Source organism: Bos mutus, chromosome 6 (genome assembly GCF_027580195.1).
Source record: "Bos mutus isolate GX-2022 chromosome 6, NWIPB_WYAK_1.1, whole genome shotgun sequence".
In the NCBI taxonomy this organism is placed as follows: domain Eukaryota; kingdom Metazoa; phylum Chordata; class Mammalia; order Artiodactyla; family Bovidae; genus Bos; species Bos mutus.
The window spans coordinates 42938211-42956392 of NC_091622.1; the positions used below are offsets into that span (position 1 = coordinate 42938211).

An 18182-nucleotide genomic window follows, 5' to 3' on the forward strand; every position below is an offset into this window, starting at 1 on the left:
AGGAGATCAGTCCTGAATATTATTGGAAGGACTGATGCTGAAGCTGAAACTCCAATACTTTGGCTACCTGATGCGAAGAGCTAACTCATTTGAAAAGACCCTGATGCTGGGAAAGATTGATGATGGGAGGAGAAGGGGGCGACATAGAGTGAAATTGTTGGATGGCATCACCAACTCAATGGACATGAGTTTGAGTAAGTTCCAGGAGTTGGTGATGGACAGGGAGGCCTGGTGTGCTGCAGTCCATTGGGTCGCAGAGAGTCGGACACAAGTGAGTGCCTGAACAGAACTGAACTGATATATACATGTATATGTATACTCTTTTTCAGATTCTTTTCCCTTATAGGTTATTACAAAATATTGAGGGTAATTTCCTGTGCTATTGTTAGGTTGTACACAGCACGCAGTGTGAGTGGTGCACCTTGGAGATGTTGATGCAATGATGCAGTGACTATTATTACTGGGAAAAGAACAACGCCTCCAAAAAAAATAATAATAGCACTTATGGAGCTCCTTACCAAAGTAGGAGTTCTAAGCAAATGTCAATGATCACACTTGAGTTTTATTACTTCCATAGTTCTAAAAAGAATTTCTGTTATTCTTCCCACTCAAGTTTTATATTTTCCCTTTTTCAAAATTCACAATAGTTTTGAATTCCTTTATTCCCTTTCAGTATTCAGCTACATTTACTGAACATTCATCAGCACAGTGGACTGATCATTTGAGCAATCCCAGTAGGAATGGTAGGACAGGTCCATTGTCTTTAAAGAAGGTACAACCTAAAAAGGGAAGGAGAATAAATTCTAAATACTTTGTAAAGAAAACAATAAAGCAAACAATACACACATGTGCATACATGCTAAGTTGCTTCAGTCATGTCCAACTTTTTGCAACTCTATGAACTGTAGCCCACAAGACTCCTCTGTCCATAGGATTCTCCAAGAAAGAATACTAGAGTGTGTTGCCATGCCCTTCTCCAGGGGATCTTCCTGACCCAGAGATTGAACCCATGTCTCTTACATCTCCTGCAGTGGCAGGCAGGTTCCTTACCACTAGCGCCACCTAAGAAGTCCAATATACGCATAGTGAAAGTTGCTCAGTCTTGTCGGACTCTTTGCGACCCCATGGACTGTACAGTCCTTGGAATTCTCCAGGCCAGAATACTGGAGTGGGAAGCCTTTCCCTTCTCCAGGGGATGTTCCCAACCCAGGGATCAAACCCAGATCTCCCATGTTGCAGGCAGGATTTTTACCAACTAAGCCATCAGGTAAGCCCAAGAATACTGGAGTGGGCAGCCTATCCCTTCTCCAGTGGATATTCCTGACCCAACAATTGAACTGGGATCTCCTGCATTGCAGGTGGATTCTTTACCAGCTAAGCTACCATACACTCACATAAAACATTCATAGAAGATGTGGGGAAATGGGATTTCCTGGAATATTGGATTGATTGTTGGTTACAGCATCTCAGAAGAAATTTGATAGCAGTGAGCTTTATTTTTTTATAAATTTATTTATTTTAATTGGAGGTTAATTACTTTACAATATTGTATTGGTTTTGCCATACATCAACATGAATCCACCACAGGTATACATGTGTTCCCCATCCTGAACCCCCCTCCCACTTCCCTCCCCGTACCATCCTTCTGGTTCATCCTAGTGCACCGGCCCTGAGCATCCTGTATCCTGCCTCAAACCTAGACTGGCAACTCGTTTCATATATGATAGTATACATGTTTCAATGCCATTCTCCCAAATCAACCCACCCTCTCCCTCTCCCACAGAGTCCAAAAGACTGTTCTATATAGCTGTGTCTCTTTTGCTGTCTCTCATACAGGGTTATCATTACCATCTTTCTAAATTCCATGTATATGCGTTAGTGTACATGAAAAGATGCTCAACATCACGCAGTATCAGAGAAATGCAAATCAAAACCACAATGAAGTACCATTTCACGCCAGTCAGAATGGCTGCGATCCAAAAGTCTACAAGCAATAAATGCTGGAGAGGGTGTGGAGAAAAGGGAACCCTCTTACACTGTTGGTGGGAATGCAAACTAGTACAGCCACTATGGAGAACAGTGTGGAGATTCCATAAAAAACTGGAAATAGAACTGCCTTATGACCCAGCAATCCCACTACTGGGCATACACACTGAGGAAACCAGAATTGAAAGAGACGCATATACCCCAGTGTTCATCGCAGCACTGTTTATAATAGCCAGGACATGGAAGCAACCTAGATGTCCATCAGCAGATGAATGGATAAGAAAGCTGTGGTACATATACACAATGGAGTATTACTCAGGTAGTGAGCTTTAAGTGGAATTTGGAAGGAAAAACTTCAAGACATTTGAAAGATAACTTAGATCACGGTTGATAAACTATAGTCTAGATCTGGCTTGCTGGCTGTTTTGGTAAAGTTTTATTGGAACATAGTCATTGCTATTTGTTTATGTTTATATTTATTTGTTAAAGGCTGCTTTTATGTCACAAGGGCAGAATTGAGTAGTTTCAACAGAGTTGATATAGCCTACAAACCCAAAATGATTTACAATCTGGCCTTTTACAAAATGATTTGCTACTCTGCCTTAGAAGAGTAAGAAACTAGAGGTAGACATACTGACTATCAAAAAGTTCTTATATCTGCAAAATGGGACATGGATATTCATGTATTGTCTTCCTTAAGTTATTTCTGGCACAAGGTATATACAAATTAAAATTAATATATGAGATGATGATCACATAATTGCTTGAGCTTTGATTCCTACTTGACAGATAGGAATAATGTCACCTACAAACAGATCTCTGAGAGGATTATACAGAGAAAGTCCCTTTCCTGTGAAATGTGACACTGTTATTACTCTGGGGCTGGCTTCCCAATGGGGTTTCCCAGATGGTGCAGTGGCAAATAATCCACCTGCCTATGCAGGAGACTCGAGAGACTCGGGTTTGATCCCTGAATCAGGAAGATCCCCTGGAGGAGGGCATGGCAACCCACTCCACTATTCTTGCCTGGGGAATTCCATGGACAGAGGAGCCTGGCGGGCTACAGTCCATGCAGTTGCAAAGAGTTAGACATGACTGAGCACATGTGCGCGCACACACACACACACACGGCTTCCCACTGTCACTGAGTTGTGAATCTCAAGCCGTCACTTTGCTGAATCAAGGTTTGCTTACATAAGTATTTCTAGCTTTTACAAATATTTAAGCACCTTCTTCTGATTGGGAAACTAGATCTTTCCTCAAGATTTTACTTCTGGACTCCTCAAGTTATCCCAAGTATAAATTGCATTTTAGTCTGTGCAGGAAATATACATATGAAAGAGAATATAGGACATTTGACATTAGATGAAACATGTCCTAAACCAACTTAGGGTTTGTTGGGAATGAAAATGTCATTCTTTGGTCTTCTTTGTTTTGCAAAATTTAAAGTGAGAAACATTTAAGAGAACTACATTTTCCACAAAAATATTCTAAGTACAGCCATGCTATCCAGTCCAACTGTGAAACTAGTTCTACCTCATGTATAATGCACCAAATACCAAGCTGCAGAATTCAAAGTCATTTTAAGAATTATGGGTGGAGATGAACACATTTCTTTTTAAAAGTACTACTAAATTGAAGGTCATGCAAATATACTACAGACATTTATATTCGTACATTCTAATCCCCCAACTCTTGCCTAGGACTTGAAATGTGCTTCGTGTTTCCAAGTGCTTTCATATTATTGGTTTTATCTCATAATCTGGTTTGGCAGAGAGGGTGAAAGTAGTTTTTACCTTTCTTTTTCTGATAGAAGCACTAAGGTGAAGGGACTTCTAGATACACATCAAAATTGTCATTAATGTACAGGTCTTTGGCAATTATTCTGAGGTGCTTGGGAAGGTAAGTTTCATATTGCATAAAGACTTTTCTAGATGCTTAACATTTTACACATATTGAAATATATATGGAAAATTATGTGTATATATATATATATGCGCATGCTCAGTTGCTTCAGTTGTGTCCAACTCTTTGTGACCCCATGAACTGTAGCCTGCCAGGTTTCTCTGCCCATGGGATTCTGCAAGCAAGAATACTGGGTTGGGTTGCCCTACCTTTCTCTAGGGTATTTTACAAACCCTGGGAACAAACCCGTGCACCCATACATATATGTGTGCATATATATATGTATGTGTGTGTGTGTTTATGAAGAGAGAGAGAGAAAAAAAACTATAGAAATCACATCACTCTTTGTTATGCAAGTGGTTATTGCTCAGTCATCTTTAAAAGGAAATTTCCTGGATTATGCTTCTTTTCTTCGGTCACAGCAGATACAGGGCTCAGTGGTTATGTTGAGAAGAATGTTACATGTTCCTCAGTTCATGGAAACTTCAAGTCTAGAAAATGGAGGAGTCAAGTTAATATCTCTAGAGACCCACAGGGAGTGTCACGCTCCATAAAGTTGTTTGTGCATTTATATACAGTGCATAATCAGCACCTCTTGGCAAGGGGACACAGGTTAAGTACCTTCCATATGCAGCAGGGAAAAGGCCTTTGGCAAGGAGGTCTATCCATTGGCATGCACAAATTATGCTAGCTTAAGTTTCACCATGTCAAAAGGAATGTTCACCATGCTTAATAAGAGGTATTGGGTTAATGCCATACTGAGTTTTTTTTAGCAGGGGAGGGAATGTTCAGATGCTTGGGAAAATAAGGCACCTGAAGGGTGGAGTGAAGGTCACCTACTCGTATTGAAAAATCAATTATTTTTATGGCTGCAAATAGAGTCTACAGTATGCCTATGGTGTGTGGGGTGATAAATATACAGGTACATTTTAGGTACTTTTACAGCCACTCATATTTAATTTACAAAACTGGGAGAGCAACACTATTTTGCCAGAGGTGACCAGTAGATCCTTCAAGTAGTCTTTTCCAGTCTTTTTCTCCCTTTCAGGGAGGAAGTCTGGAGAATACACAGTAGTATCTGCATATATCCCCAGAACCTCTGCTTTATGTGCCGATTTGTTCTTTCCATTAATTTTTTGTACAATTACTCTGAATTGGCAACTATAATGGACTAAATGACAAGCCATGGATTTCATGTTCAAGGTATTCTCATTTTAAAGATTCAGAGAGTATAAGAGATCCTTTTGTCTTAATAAGATAACATTTTTGAAATGTTGATGGATTATGGTCAAATTCCAAAACTGACTTAAAGATATGTTTCTGTTCTGAAAAATCCATTTTTTTGACCAATCTTCTATGACACTTATCATTTCTTTACAAAGAATTATCATTTCTTTAGGCTGTAGTACTTTTTTAAAGAATGCCTAATATTGCACATCTTCTATAAAGTCAAGACATTTAGAGTTGTGCATGTGTGGACACTGTTGAGTACGCTGATATATTTAGTCTGTCCATTAAAGAAGTTGCATATGGCAGGTAAGATTAGATTGATAATAGGGAGCATTCACTTACTCAACCACTCATTTTTTTCAAGCATTCCTTTTTTTCTTTATAAACATGGTTTATTACTTTCCCACTGTGGATTTGAATGCCATAGGAAATGCTGATTGCTCATCTTAAGTCCGATGGAAGCAATAGCACCACATGAGACATCCTGGTGCACAAAGCAAAGAGGAGTCTAAGTTAGAGGAAGGAATCCAAGATTCCCAAAGAGAAAAATAATACTAGTCATAAAGTCAAGTCCCATTTCAATTTTGATTCTGACCACTGCCTGCATCCCTGGGATAGCCAAAGTAGCAGAAGAGACCTTTGGGTGTCTTGAAATAGTTTTCACCATAAAGGAGCATCCAAGGCAGCACTGTTACCTGCCCAGGAAACACATATCAGGGCTTCTTGTCTGGTGACTGCCTGCAATGGTCTTCTAATAACTTTAGAGTTCTAGGTTATAGACTGTGGGTCAGAATCTTAATGTTAAAACCAATATGATGATTATTAAAGAAAAAAGAAAAAGACCATCAAAAATACAGGGGTCCTGCATTCTTCTGAAAGTCAAAGCCATGATCCTTACCATGGCCTACAAGATTCTCATGAGTTGACTGCCATGGCCCAACCTTTCTAGTGCCCCCAATGCCACTCTGAACTCAGCTTTCTCTCCACTCACACTACAGGTTAAGCTCTATGAAGACAGGAAATAGGGGTTTCCACAGTACCTAAAACAGTGCCTGGCAAAGAGTAGTAGTATATGTTTCTTTAAACCAATGCCTGAACATTTGATGGGTATAACAGCTCTGTTTCAAAAACCTCTCAGAGCCTCAGATCTCTCATTTATACAGATAACAATCACACTGCCCATCTTTCAGAGAAGCTGAGAGAATAAAAAAGAATAATACACATAAAGGATCTGGCAGAGTGACCTATATAGTCAGTACTCAATATATTTTTGTATTGCTTCCTGCTTACTTTTATTCTCTAGATGTAATAATAGTAGTTAATATTTGTTGTATTGTTACTATATGCCAGGCTCAAGGCTGAGCATGCTACAAGCATTGTCTCATTGAATTTTCTCAACCCTGTGAGCTAGGAACTTTTATTAGTCTTATTTTATAGGTGAAGATTAGAAAAGTTAAATTGTTTTTCTAAGATTACACAGTCAGTAAGCAGTCAAGCCAGGATGCAAATTAGATTTATCTGACACCATAATTCCACACTTTTCCATGATGCTACAAGAGGGATAAGGAATACTTAATTGCACTCTTAGGCTTCAATCACACTGTAGATAGATGACAAATATATTGTCCAGGCTCCACTAGCTGGGATATTAAGGTGTTTCTTACCAGTGGGCACTGTTTCTTTGTTTAATCTCAGCAAAGTTTAAATAGCTCAACCAGCTTGGAAAGTGTGCCTGGATCATCCTTGTAAAACTCTATTCCTGACTCTAAAGCTTTAATTTGAAGGTCTTCATATATATAAGATAGATTTGTTATTTTCCACTGATCAATTACTTGTAAGGAGCTATAATATAAAATTATATTTACACCTATTATATTGTGGATAGCATGTTTTCAAATCCTCAAACTAACCCTATTATTTAGGCATTATTATTGCAGTTTCACCAACAAGGTCATTGAAGAGATGAGAATATTTGCCTGAGGCCACACAAGTAGTAAGTGGCAAAGCCCTTAAAAAATTATGGAATCTGACTTTAGCAATTGATTTTCATAGGAGTTAACATAACTCAAGAATCTATATCAGTCTAAATCTAACACCTGTGCTCTTAACCATTATATTAAACTATAAAGTGCTATATAAATGTAAGGATTTATTATGCCTTTTCTTATACCATTATTACACAAGGAAATTTCTTCTCTGGAATGCTTCATAAGAACTTTGAGTTCCCATCTAGAGAAGCCCTCTTTGCAATCAATTATTCAGTGAGTTGACAATTGCTCTTACCAGTGTCCAAAAGCAAAGGCCAAAAATGACTTTGGCATGACAACTTAAATACTCATCAGGTGTCTATCTGACCACTTTGCTGAATGGTGAAGCCCTTAGCCATGAACTAATAGGCATTTCAGATCAATCATTTAAATGGGCTGTCTGAAACCCAAAGTTGGCAATCTTCCTGAAGTGAGATGCCAAGGTTCTGACCTCTTCCTGGGCAAAGGGGAAGGTTCCAGGCTTTTCCCTCATTGTTGATGTTCCCAGTTGCCAAGGGTGCCTGCCTGCCAAATCAACTTCTGGTTGAGATTCGAGGTGGAGACCACTTCTGTGGAGTAAATTGGGCAACTGGAGAAATAGCATTGATTTTGTTAAGCTGCTCAAAAATAAGTTAGGAGCACTTCAGCATCCCATATGCTGCTTATGTGATCAGGCAGCTGCATCTTACAGCCAATGTTATTGTTCTCTTAAAAGAATTTCCCCTGACATAGTTGGAAGACTTCTTGCTTCTCCTCTGTGATAATTTGTTATCTTACAATCTCCAGTCTCCACATGAATTACTCAATGCCACATCCTCTGAGTTTAGAACAACTTCAATTCCTTGTTGAGCTTAGTATGACTTCTAAACATATTCATTAATAGCTATTTTAGTCTTCCAATGCATTCTTTACAATATAACACATCCTGTATGTGATGTGTCCACTCACATAGACACTAGCTCATCTCACACACACACACACACACACACACACACACACAGAGCAAGAGAAAGGGTTCTGCATTGTGTCTCACAGCCCCACCACAGGACAGTAATACTTCTTCAGGGGTCACCAACAGCAAGATCAAAGACACGATGAAGTAACCTAAAACTGTAGGCTACCAGACTCATGATAGCATCCAAAAGTTTGGCAGGAGGGCATCATTTATATTTGAGAAGATTCCCTGCTTTTTGGCAAGAATTCTGCCCACAGCTTTCCAATTAGCATGCTTTATGTCTGGGGAGAAGTTGGTTTCACAATTGTAAGTACCATGCCTGACTGAAATCTTATTCTCCCAGACAAATTACAAAGGGATTTGTACAACTTTACCCAGACTCCAACTTAGCCACAAGATTAATATGAAAAAAGGGTCTTCCCTCAAGTAATCTTTGAGTTCTTCTGAGAATTTTCTTCATTATGTATTCCAAATGTTCTGTTTTGCTAATGGAACATTAAATGGTATTCTTACCGGGAGGTGTGGGATGGAAGCTTCAACTAAATCTTCTCGGAAGAAAGATCTAGATTGTGACATAGCATTAGGGAATATGAGGCAATTATTTACCATGATGCATCCTTCTTAATCTCTGCTTGCTATGTGTTGAAACACAGTTAGTGTAACTTAAGTTGAGAAGAACTACGACTTAATTTAATAAACAAAAGCTTGACAGCATCTCTTCAGTTTTATAATTTGTGCCCTCTGGGCAAAAAGCCTCAAACATCAATAGGAAAATTTTCTAAGGATACTATATTGTTTGGAAATATTTTAAATCTTTGTCTGAGTCTCTGTGCATGCATGCTAAGTCACTATAGTCGTGTCCAACTCTTTGTGACCCCATGGACTGCAGCCCACGAGGCTCTTCTGCCCATGGGATTCTCCAAGCAAGAATACTAGAGTGGGTTGCCATGCACTCCTCCAGGGGATCTTCCCAACCCGGGGATCAAACCCACATCTCTTAGGTCTCCTGCACTATCAGCAGTATTCTAAATTTGTAACATGTTGGTAGAAAATATTTTTCCCTTGTGATATTTATGGTTTAATTTGAAAATCAGACACAAAAGTATCTTCTGCATTAACACTATATAGACACTCACAAAAAATCTCTTGAGACGTCCATCATAACAAGTGTCCCTCATTCTATGATTAAAAGCTCTAATGGATATGCATCATTTTTAAATTATGATGTTATATCCAATAGGCCATCTAATTTTCCAGTGAATTTTGAGTAGAGGTAAAACATTTATTTTTCAATTAAAACATGTACAAAGTCTGAAGATCATATTATGTTTCTACCAACATCTTATCATCAAAAAGATTGTTATGAAACCATAACATTTTTAATATGAGAAAGCAAGACGCATCCTGGTAACAGTGAACAAGTCAAAATGTCTTTGACAGTTATTACGCTGAACTAGGATTTTTTTCTAGACTGTTGCCATCCATTCAACTATAAATACCTCAGGACTAGGACTAGTTAGACTCTCTTTCCAGGCATAAAATTTAAAGTAGCTCCAAATTGCAGTAATCAAGATGAATAACATTAAAATTTTTATTCTATTGAAGTATACTGCTAAGTAACTTCAGTCGTGTCCGACTCTGTGCGACCCCATAGACGGCAGCCCACCAGCCTCCCCCGTCCCTGGGATTCTCCAGGCAAGAATAGTGGAGTGGGTTGCCATTTCCTTCTCCAGTGCATGAAAGTGAAAAGTGAAAGTGAAGTCGCTCAGTCGTGTTCGACCCTCAGCGACCCCATAGACTGCAGCCTACCAGGCTCCTCCGTCCATGGGATTTTCCAGGCAAGAGTACTGGAGTGGGGTGCCATTGCCTTCTCCACTATTGAAGTATAGTTGTCTCATAATGTTGTGTTAGTTTCTGCTATACAGCAAAATGATTCAGTGACACGTATGTATAACAGTTTGCATCTGCTAATCCCTATCTCCCAATTCATTCCTCTCCTGGCCCCCCATAGATAAATAACATTTTAAGATGATATTTTAAAAATCAAAATTATAGTGCAGCCATTATGGAAACAGTATAGAGGCTCTTCAAAAAATTTAAAATAGAACTACTACTTCCAGTATATACCCAAGGAAATGATAAAGAGATGTCTGCATTTCCATGCACATCACAGCATATATACAATAGCAAACCTATGGAAACAATCTATATGTCTGTTAATAGATGAATGGATAAAAAGATGTACACACACACACACACACACACAATGGCATGCACAATGGAATATTACTCAGCCATGGGACACAAAAAATCCTGACATTTGCAACAACATGGATGGATCTTAAGGGCATTATATTAGGTCAAATAATTCAGATAAAGAAAAATATTGTATGATATCATTTATATGTAGAATCAAAACAATTTTAAATATCAAAATTTTAAATCACCTCAGGATTAGTATTCAGATTTTCCCTAAACTCATGCAATTTTTAATTAATGGCAATTATTGACCTATATTATTTGCATAATATTTTTGGCCTTGATATTGCACTAATTTTCAAGTGTTGACTCACTTTAATACTTGGTTGTCTCTTTCTACCTGGATGATAAGCTACTAGAATTCAGGAATTCTGAGTGCATTTATCCACTGCAATAGATTATTGATTGTTGAGGACTATCTAGCTCTATTAAAGCCACTTTTGGACAAAGAAAAGAACATTCTTCTTCAGAGGCTGTTTATTGTAATGAAAAAGTCATAGGGTAACAAGGAACAGGGGAAAAAGAGCGGTGGTTTGATTATTAGCTCTACCTGTGCAAATTACTTCTCTGGACCTCCATTTCCTCACCTTCATAATATAAGCATTTGAATATTTAACTTGCTGGTGACTCTAAGGATTAAATGAGATAACCAATGTGAAATACTTAACCCAATTGCGGACACTGAGGAATTTTTTTCTATACTATTAAGCATCCTCTCGATCCCATCACTGGAAGATTTACACTTTCATCTCCAAGATGCTAACCAATAGGTGATCATTCTTGTCTACATAGCATCTTGGCAGTGTGTGAACTCAAATGCTAGCTCTGCCTACCCACCTTTCTGGCCCATATCCTCCCTGGTTGTCTAACCTGGGGCATACACCAGATGGCAGTGTCCCATTGAGGACAGGATCCTTCTGGCTTTTCAGCTCACTGACCAAGCGACCAGTTGCTTTGCCATGTCTCTATGCATGTTACAGGTCAATAGCATTAGCCTTGGGGTCTGGTTGATGTTCAATGTAAAAATAAACACTGGAAAGTCTCGGTACACATTCTCTTCCCTTTCAAAGACAAAGTGTTTTCTTTCCAAGGTCAATTGGAAAAGGTACATATGTGATGTTGGAGTAAACATAACACTTCAAATAGATTTTTGTCAATATTTACATTTCCTTGCACTTTAATCAGTATATAACAACCCCTTACAGTATATCTGGTCCACAGTTCCAGGTATCAGGGATACAGACGTAGCAATGCAAGTCTGCTACCTTCAAGTAACTCACTGTTTAGTAAAAGAGACAGAGTTTTTTGCAAATAATGATAGTACAGTGTGACCATTGTTTTACTATTTAACTCATATGGCTTTGCAATTTTTTTATCTTGACCTATATCTATCTTGGGATTAATTGTTTCATGGGTTTTACTAAGTTTAAGTTCACTTGCTTTCAGTTAAGAGCTCTCAAATCTCATGGATGCCCGGTGTTCTCCATTTAAAGATACAATGAACATTTCTATCTTGCTACAGTTCACCCTGTAAATGACTTTGGAGGCTTTTTATCATACCCATCTTTCAACACTAAGAGAGAATGTACCCAAGTAGTTTCTGGTACCTCTATTAATTTATCCTAAAAACCCTTGCTGCAGAATTCCAGGTACTGTGGTGCCTAAGGAAATATAAATGTGAATGAATTATAGTTCTTGGATCTGAAGGCCATGTGTCTAATAAAGGGTTAAACATTGGTTTGAATTTGAGGTTCTGCCAAAGGTGGAGTGAAGTATGCTCTGAATATATGAGTGTGTGTTGGGGGACGGGTGGTGTGGGCGGCGGTGTTTATATACACATTCAATTTTCAGTTGTGTTCCTACTTTGAGTGAGACTCATGAACTCATAGCTGAGTCGTTTATGAGGGGTGTGTGTGTTTGTGTGTGTTGTCCCTTGATATGTGATTATGGCTGCTGAGATTAAAGACCACCTTCTGGGTAGTACTTGAGACACACGTACCTTCTAGAGAAACTGGAAAAAGGATAACGAGTCAGTTTCTTCTGGTCATATTTCATTCCCTTTTCCCCCTAATCCTTTCTGTCCTGAGCCACCCTGTCTCTGACCAGGAGCAATCATACACCCTCCTGTGACCTCTAAGGACTCACAGGAATCTGATTTTCCTACAGACCCGCCAGCTGGGGCCTTGGGAATCTGATCTACTCTTGGATCTTTCACAGGATCAGCAGTGGCATTTCAGAGTAGGCGCCACACAGATCCCTGCCGCACCGTGTCCCAGCGTGCACAAGGACACCACTTACTTAAGGGGGTTTTAAAGACCAGCTCTGCCCTTGAGAAGGCTTGCTGTCCCCAGGAATTTTGCTGCCAACAACAGTGGAAGCTAAGCAAGGAGGCAGCTCATTGAGTTGCTTGGCCAAGTGGAGCCCAAAAGTGCCTGTAAGAGCTACGCATGGCCAACAGATCAAAGTTCAAGTTCAGCTGGATCATTATCTAAGATTTAGATGAAAAGGGTTAGTGTTGATATCATGCTATTCCCTGAGTTCCTGACTTATCTATGGCTTGTTGGAACTGCCATCTGCTTTTTTGGCTGTTGGTGATGCTTTGGGCAACATCATCGTGACTATCTGTCTCTTCCTATGATTCACAAGATCTGAGACTGAGCCTGAAAATTTGCTTTTAAAAAAAAAAGTCATTTGCTGTATGGCTCAGGAAACTCAAACAGGTGCTCTGTATCAACCTAGAGGGGTGGGGTGGAGAGGGAGATGGGAGGGAGGTTCAAAAGGGAGGGGATATATGTATACCTATGGCTGATTCATGTTGAGGTTTGACAGAAAACAGCAAAATTCTGTAAATCAATTATCCTTCAATAAAAAATAAATTAATTTTTTTAAAAAAGGTCTATCATTATTTTCTTATGCAACCCAACCACATGGAAGTCATTGCTTAAAGTTTCCACCTAACATATTGCACTGTGAATCCATTATTTCCAGAATACGAAAATGTAAGACTATGATGCAAGGTCAGATATGAAGAAGGGAGCAAGGTTAAGATTAGAACTTGAGTCTCCTGACACCTAGGCAACTGCCTGCTCTGCCTACTCTGCACAGCCCGTGAGCCCAGCACGTGGTTCAGATGAGTGATGACGACTGGACTTGGCATGAAAAAGGCAGATGGGTGCTTACAAAGCTTCCATGGAGTTCCAAAAACAACAACAAAAATCATTGTTTAAAGCTGCAAAAAGAGAACCAAAGGAAAGGGAAAGTCATGACCTCTGAAAATGAGATGACACAATACAACTTTCCAAGGAAGGGAGATAGGAAAGAATGAAGAAGGGGTAGGCTCTTAGCTGAATCAGATTATGTGTGTTATGAGGAGCAGCTATGTTCAGTCTGTAAAGCACGGCATGGGACCTGAACCAGCGGCCAAACAGAGCAGGCTCTGGGGAAGAATAATCTCCCCAAGGAAGAAATGGGAGTGCTGGGGATGAATAGGTTGGGTGCAGGTGTTTTAAAGGCAGCAGTAAACTTCAGCATGACTCATCCAGGTCTCCCACTGCTCCCATCTTGAGTAGCATACCTCTGGGTCACTTTAGAGATGACATAAGCCAAACAGAGTAATCATAATGATAATGAGTTATCACTCAAGTGCATGTTGCCAGGCAAAAGTCTCTTGCTAGCATGTTCCTTTGCAGAAGCCATTTACTGTGAAGATAGTGAAGGTCACACTCCAGGACCCTAGCTTGCCCAGACTCCATCCATAGTCCTAGGAAGGAACCTAGAAATGTGTTCACATAGTCATGTTTTTTAAAATTTACAAAACAGGATGTTTTTCTATTGTTATTTATATTAAATTCAGCTCCAAATACCCATAGAATCTGTGACCATCTTGGTGAAATACATCTTGATGGTTATTCTGATATTGATGTTGCTCCTAACCAGCTGCACCATCTTAGACAAATGCATCCTCACTGAGCCTCACTCTTCTCATCTGTAGAATGGACTTATCTGTCTCATCCAACTTTATAGAGGAAACTCAGAGGGTTAAATTATATCACAATGATGGGGAATTCTGATACATAAGCATAAATCACTCTTTTATTTAAGAATTCTGGAATTTGTCTCAAAAATGGGAAGGAGTATTTAGACTCAAATGTAAAATTATATTCCCCACTGTAATTATTGATATACATGTAAAGACCCACTCAGCTGTGCACTTGAATGGGCCTGGGTCCTGGGATTTCTTTGGAGGGAATGATGCTGAAGCTGAAACTCCAGTACTTTGGCCACCTTATGCGAAGAGCTGATTCACTGGAAAAGACTCTGATGCTGGGAGGGACTGGGAGCAGGAGGAGAAGGGGACACCAGAGGATGAGATGGCTGAATGGCATCACTGACTCGATGGACTTGAGTCTGAGTGAACTCTGGGAGTTTGTGATGGACAGGGAGGCCTGGCGTGCTGTGATTCATGGGGTTGCAAAGAGTCGGACACGACTGAGCGACTGAACTGAACTGAAATGATTGACAAAATGATCTTTAATGCTCATTTACACCAAAACAACGAGATCCCCAGCATCACCCCACAAATAATAATCTTCCCCACTTCAAAGACCGTTTTAGCAACATCCCTGTGGACCAGAGGCAGTCCACACAGAGAAAACTTAGAAATGGAATAGTCTGTTCTATTCGCATTGCACAAATTGCTTACGGTCCAGGACCAAGAAGGAAGTCACTGCCCATAAAGCCACTCTCAGTTCATCAAAGCCCTTTTTCCACATGTAGTGAGGTTAAAGCGGCTGTCCCAGCTTTATTCAGCAGAGGGAACATCATTTGGCCTTTTTCAATGTTGTGCTTTGAAGATGCAGAAACACTTTAAAGGAAATGTCTTCTCCCAGCATGAACCTCCTCAGTGTACAGCTGTTTCAATCTGCCCAGGTCCCCATGGATTCTTTTCTCCTGCCTGTAGAATGTTCATCCTTGGAGGAAAGGATTCTTTGCATAACTAATAAATTCTTGTTTTCCCTTGCCTTCTACCTTCTCTTTCAGAAAGGCCTGCAGGTCACCCTCAATAGAACACAATGTACTTCTGTGCTGAGATAAAGGAGCAAGAAGGACACAGATAAATCAGTGGTAAATAAGAAAAAATTAAACAAGCAGGTACAATAGAGCAGATACTTCATGTACATCATCTCATTTAATCCTTATGGGCAGAGTGAGAGGAAGATATTATGATACTTATTTTGCTGAAGAGAAATTGGAGTCTAAGGGATGGGAAGGAACTTTCTGAAGGTCAACAATGAATGAGAGAGGAAGCCAATATTAGACCCTGGTCTTTGGAATTCAAAACCTATGCACTACTTCCTCTCCTCTGCCACCTCTTTTAAAAGAAAGGAATGGGGAGAGATGGTATTTTCTCTCCCTCAGAATTACAAATTGGATTCTCCAAGTGGAATGCAGTGCAAGCAGATTGTATGGTCACTTCTTTATTTGTTTTTAGTTTTGTGTAATCATGATGGCCGTAGCATTTAATTCCATAAATGTTCATTACATACATTGCTGGTTCCACATCAACCTCTAGAGCTCAGACACCATCTAATGCAAGCAAATGACTCCCAAGCTTTGAAAAGTGGCTTGACTTCCCTTGATAGGGACTGGCAGTTAAGGTTCATTATCCAGAAGTCCTTCCCCAGATGAGGACACCTTCAGCTGCAATGGAGCAGCAATACTGCCACTTCAGCCTCACACAGAGCGTTCTTTAGGTGGTTCCAAGGCCCCTTGTCAGTAATGAAATGGCAGTGTGTGCTATTATGAAGGGATCTAGATAGTAGCCAAGCAAGCCAGCTGCACTGGAATGTTGGAGTAGTTGGGGTTTATTTGTAATGAACTAGAAGAGTGTAGTTATTTTCTCTGAAGTGAACCATAGTGAGTCGATCCCAGTAGAAGGGATAGTTCCAGAGCTCTCTTTTCCCTTTGACTTGTGTGTTTCGGGGGAATGCTAAGTGAACATGTCATAATTATCTATATAGTATTGGATTTTCCCCTCTGCTTTTATTCACCCATCCATTCTTGTGATAAATATTTATTAAGCAAATACTGTAATCCATGCACTGTACTAGGAACATGGGAAACAAGTAAAGCATAATCTGTGTTCTCAGTAATCTATACTTCAGATAGAGAGGTATGGAATGTGAGTGGCAAAGTATTCTATGTTCTACAACAGAAGTATGTTGAGGACTTAAAGGAGAATGTGATCAGTAAAATCTGGGAAGGAGAAAGTGGAGTATACAGAAAGACTGTAGAGAGGAGGCCTTCCTTGCAAGACAGCATTTCATCAGGAAGAATAAAGGCTGTTGAATTGGGTCAACAGGAAATTAAATCCTAATTCTGCTAACATTAAGGTATGTAACCATGACCTTGATTTTTACCTTTCAGAGCCTCATCTGTAAAGTAAGAATGACACCCTCTGCATCCACCTCAGAGATTTTGTGAACATTAAATGAGATTCACATTGTTAGACAATTCAAAGTGAGGTTTTTATAGTTGGATATAATTTAGTAATTTTCCAAGAAGAGAGTCTCTCTGGGTCAGATGGGTGATTTTCCCAGTCATGCTGCCTGAACTTTTGTATGTGAATGCTTCCTTTTACCCACCCAAGATGTGCCTGGAGCAGAAAACCTTGACCTTAAAGATTGGAAATGTGAGCTGACAAAGGAAAGACCTTAGCAACACCCAGACACAGGTGGTAGAGGGCAACACCCATTGTCCCCTTGAGCAATGATGATGTAGTTTACAACACAAAAGAATGTGTTAGTCTTTACTCCATGCTGTCCCTCTGGAGCAATAGAGTGTCAAATATTCATATTTGTGTATGGAAGCCTGACAGAAGGCAAACAAATATGACTTATTCTGCAATCTTTGTCTTTTCAGATAAATTAATTTTCTGTTATATTTGGGATGCATAGGCAGCCTAATAGACATATCAACTACTCAATCAAATAGAACAGTCATTATTATTACTGCATCAGTCAGGGTGCTATAGTGTAAGCAACAAATACTGACTCAGTTATTAAGAAAAGCATGGAAAGATATTGGGTTGCCCAGAGAATCAGTGAGTAGGCTGGGGAGTCAGACTAAATGCTAATCTTTCAGGAACTTGTCTGATAAGAAATGCAAGAATGTGCTGGTGCCACCAGGGACATTAGAGTACCACTGCCCTCTTGGAACTTGCCATTGCTAAGGAACTTGAATTTACCTAAAGCACCCCCAAGACCACTTCTTTGCCAGAATTTAACAAATAGCCATTGCTACTGTGACCACTACAGGAGATAAAAGGAATTCTCCATCTGTTCTTTTCTGTATCACTGGGTTTTTAAATCTTTCCATTGATTGAGCCATGCACTAGTTATAAGAGAAATTGGGGGAGTTTGGCCTTTTATTTTGGGAAAATAGAATTTTTTCTATTCTAATTTCCAATGCCATGGAAAAAAGGAATTTCCAACCTTAGAAAGAATATGGAAAACATGTCACTGGACCGCAAACAGGACAAATATTCACTCTAAAAATTATCATGATCATCATCATTATTCCTGCCTCTAGTGATACAATAGCACTTCCCAGGTGGTGCTAGTGGTAAAGAATCTGCCTGCTAATGCAGGAGATGCAAGAGATGTGGGTTCAATCCCTGGGTTGGGAAGATGCCCTGGAGAAGGAAATGGCACTCTACTCCAGTATTCTTGCCAGGAAAATTCCACGGGCAGAAGAGCCTGATGGGTTACAGTCCATGGGGTCACAAAGAGTCAGATGTGAATGAGCACATGTACATACAG

General features: G+C 39.7%; 1 long non-coding RNA gene across 2 annotated transcripts in view; it reads right to left on the reverse strand.

The window, feature by feature from the left end:
- Positions 1-585: 585 nt before the first annotated feature.
- The window catches only part of LOC138988295 (uncharacterized), a 29122-nt gene continuing 11525 nt past the window's right edge, over positions 586-18182 (reverse strand). Inside the window, exon 3 of one of the 2 annotated variants that reach the window (XR_011464609.1) lies at positions 586-779. This is a non-coding gene — a long non-coding RNA (uncharacterized lncRNA). Of the gene's footprint in view, positions 780-14890; positions 15448-18182 lie in introns of those variants that run through there. The other variant, XR_011464610.1, reaches the window with a different exon arrangement.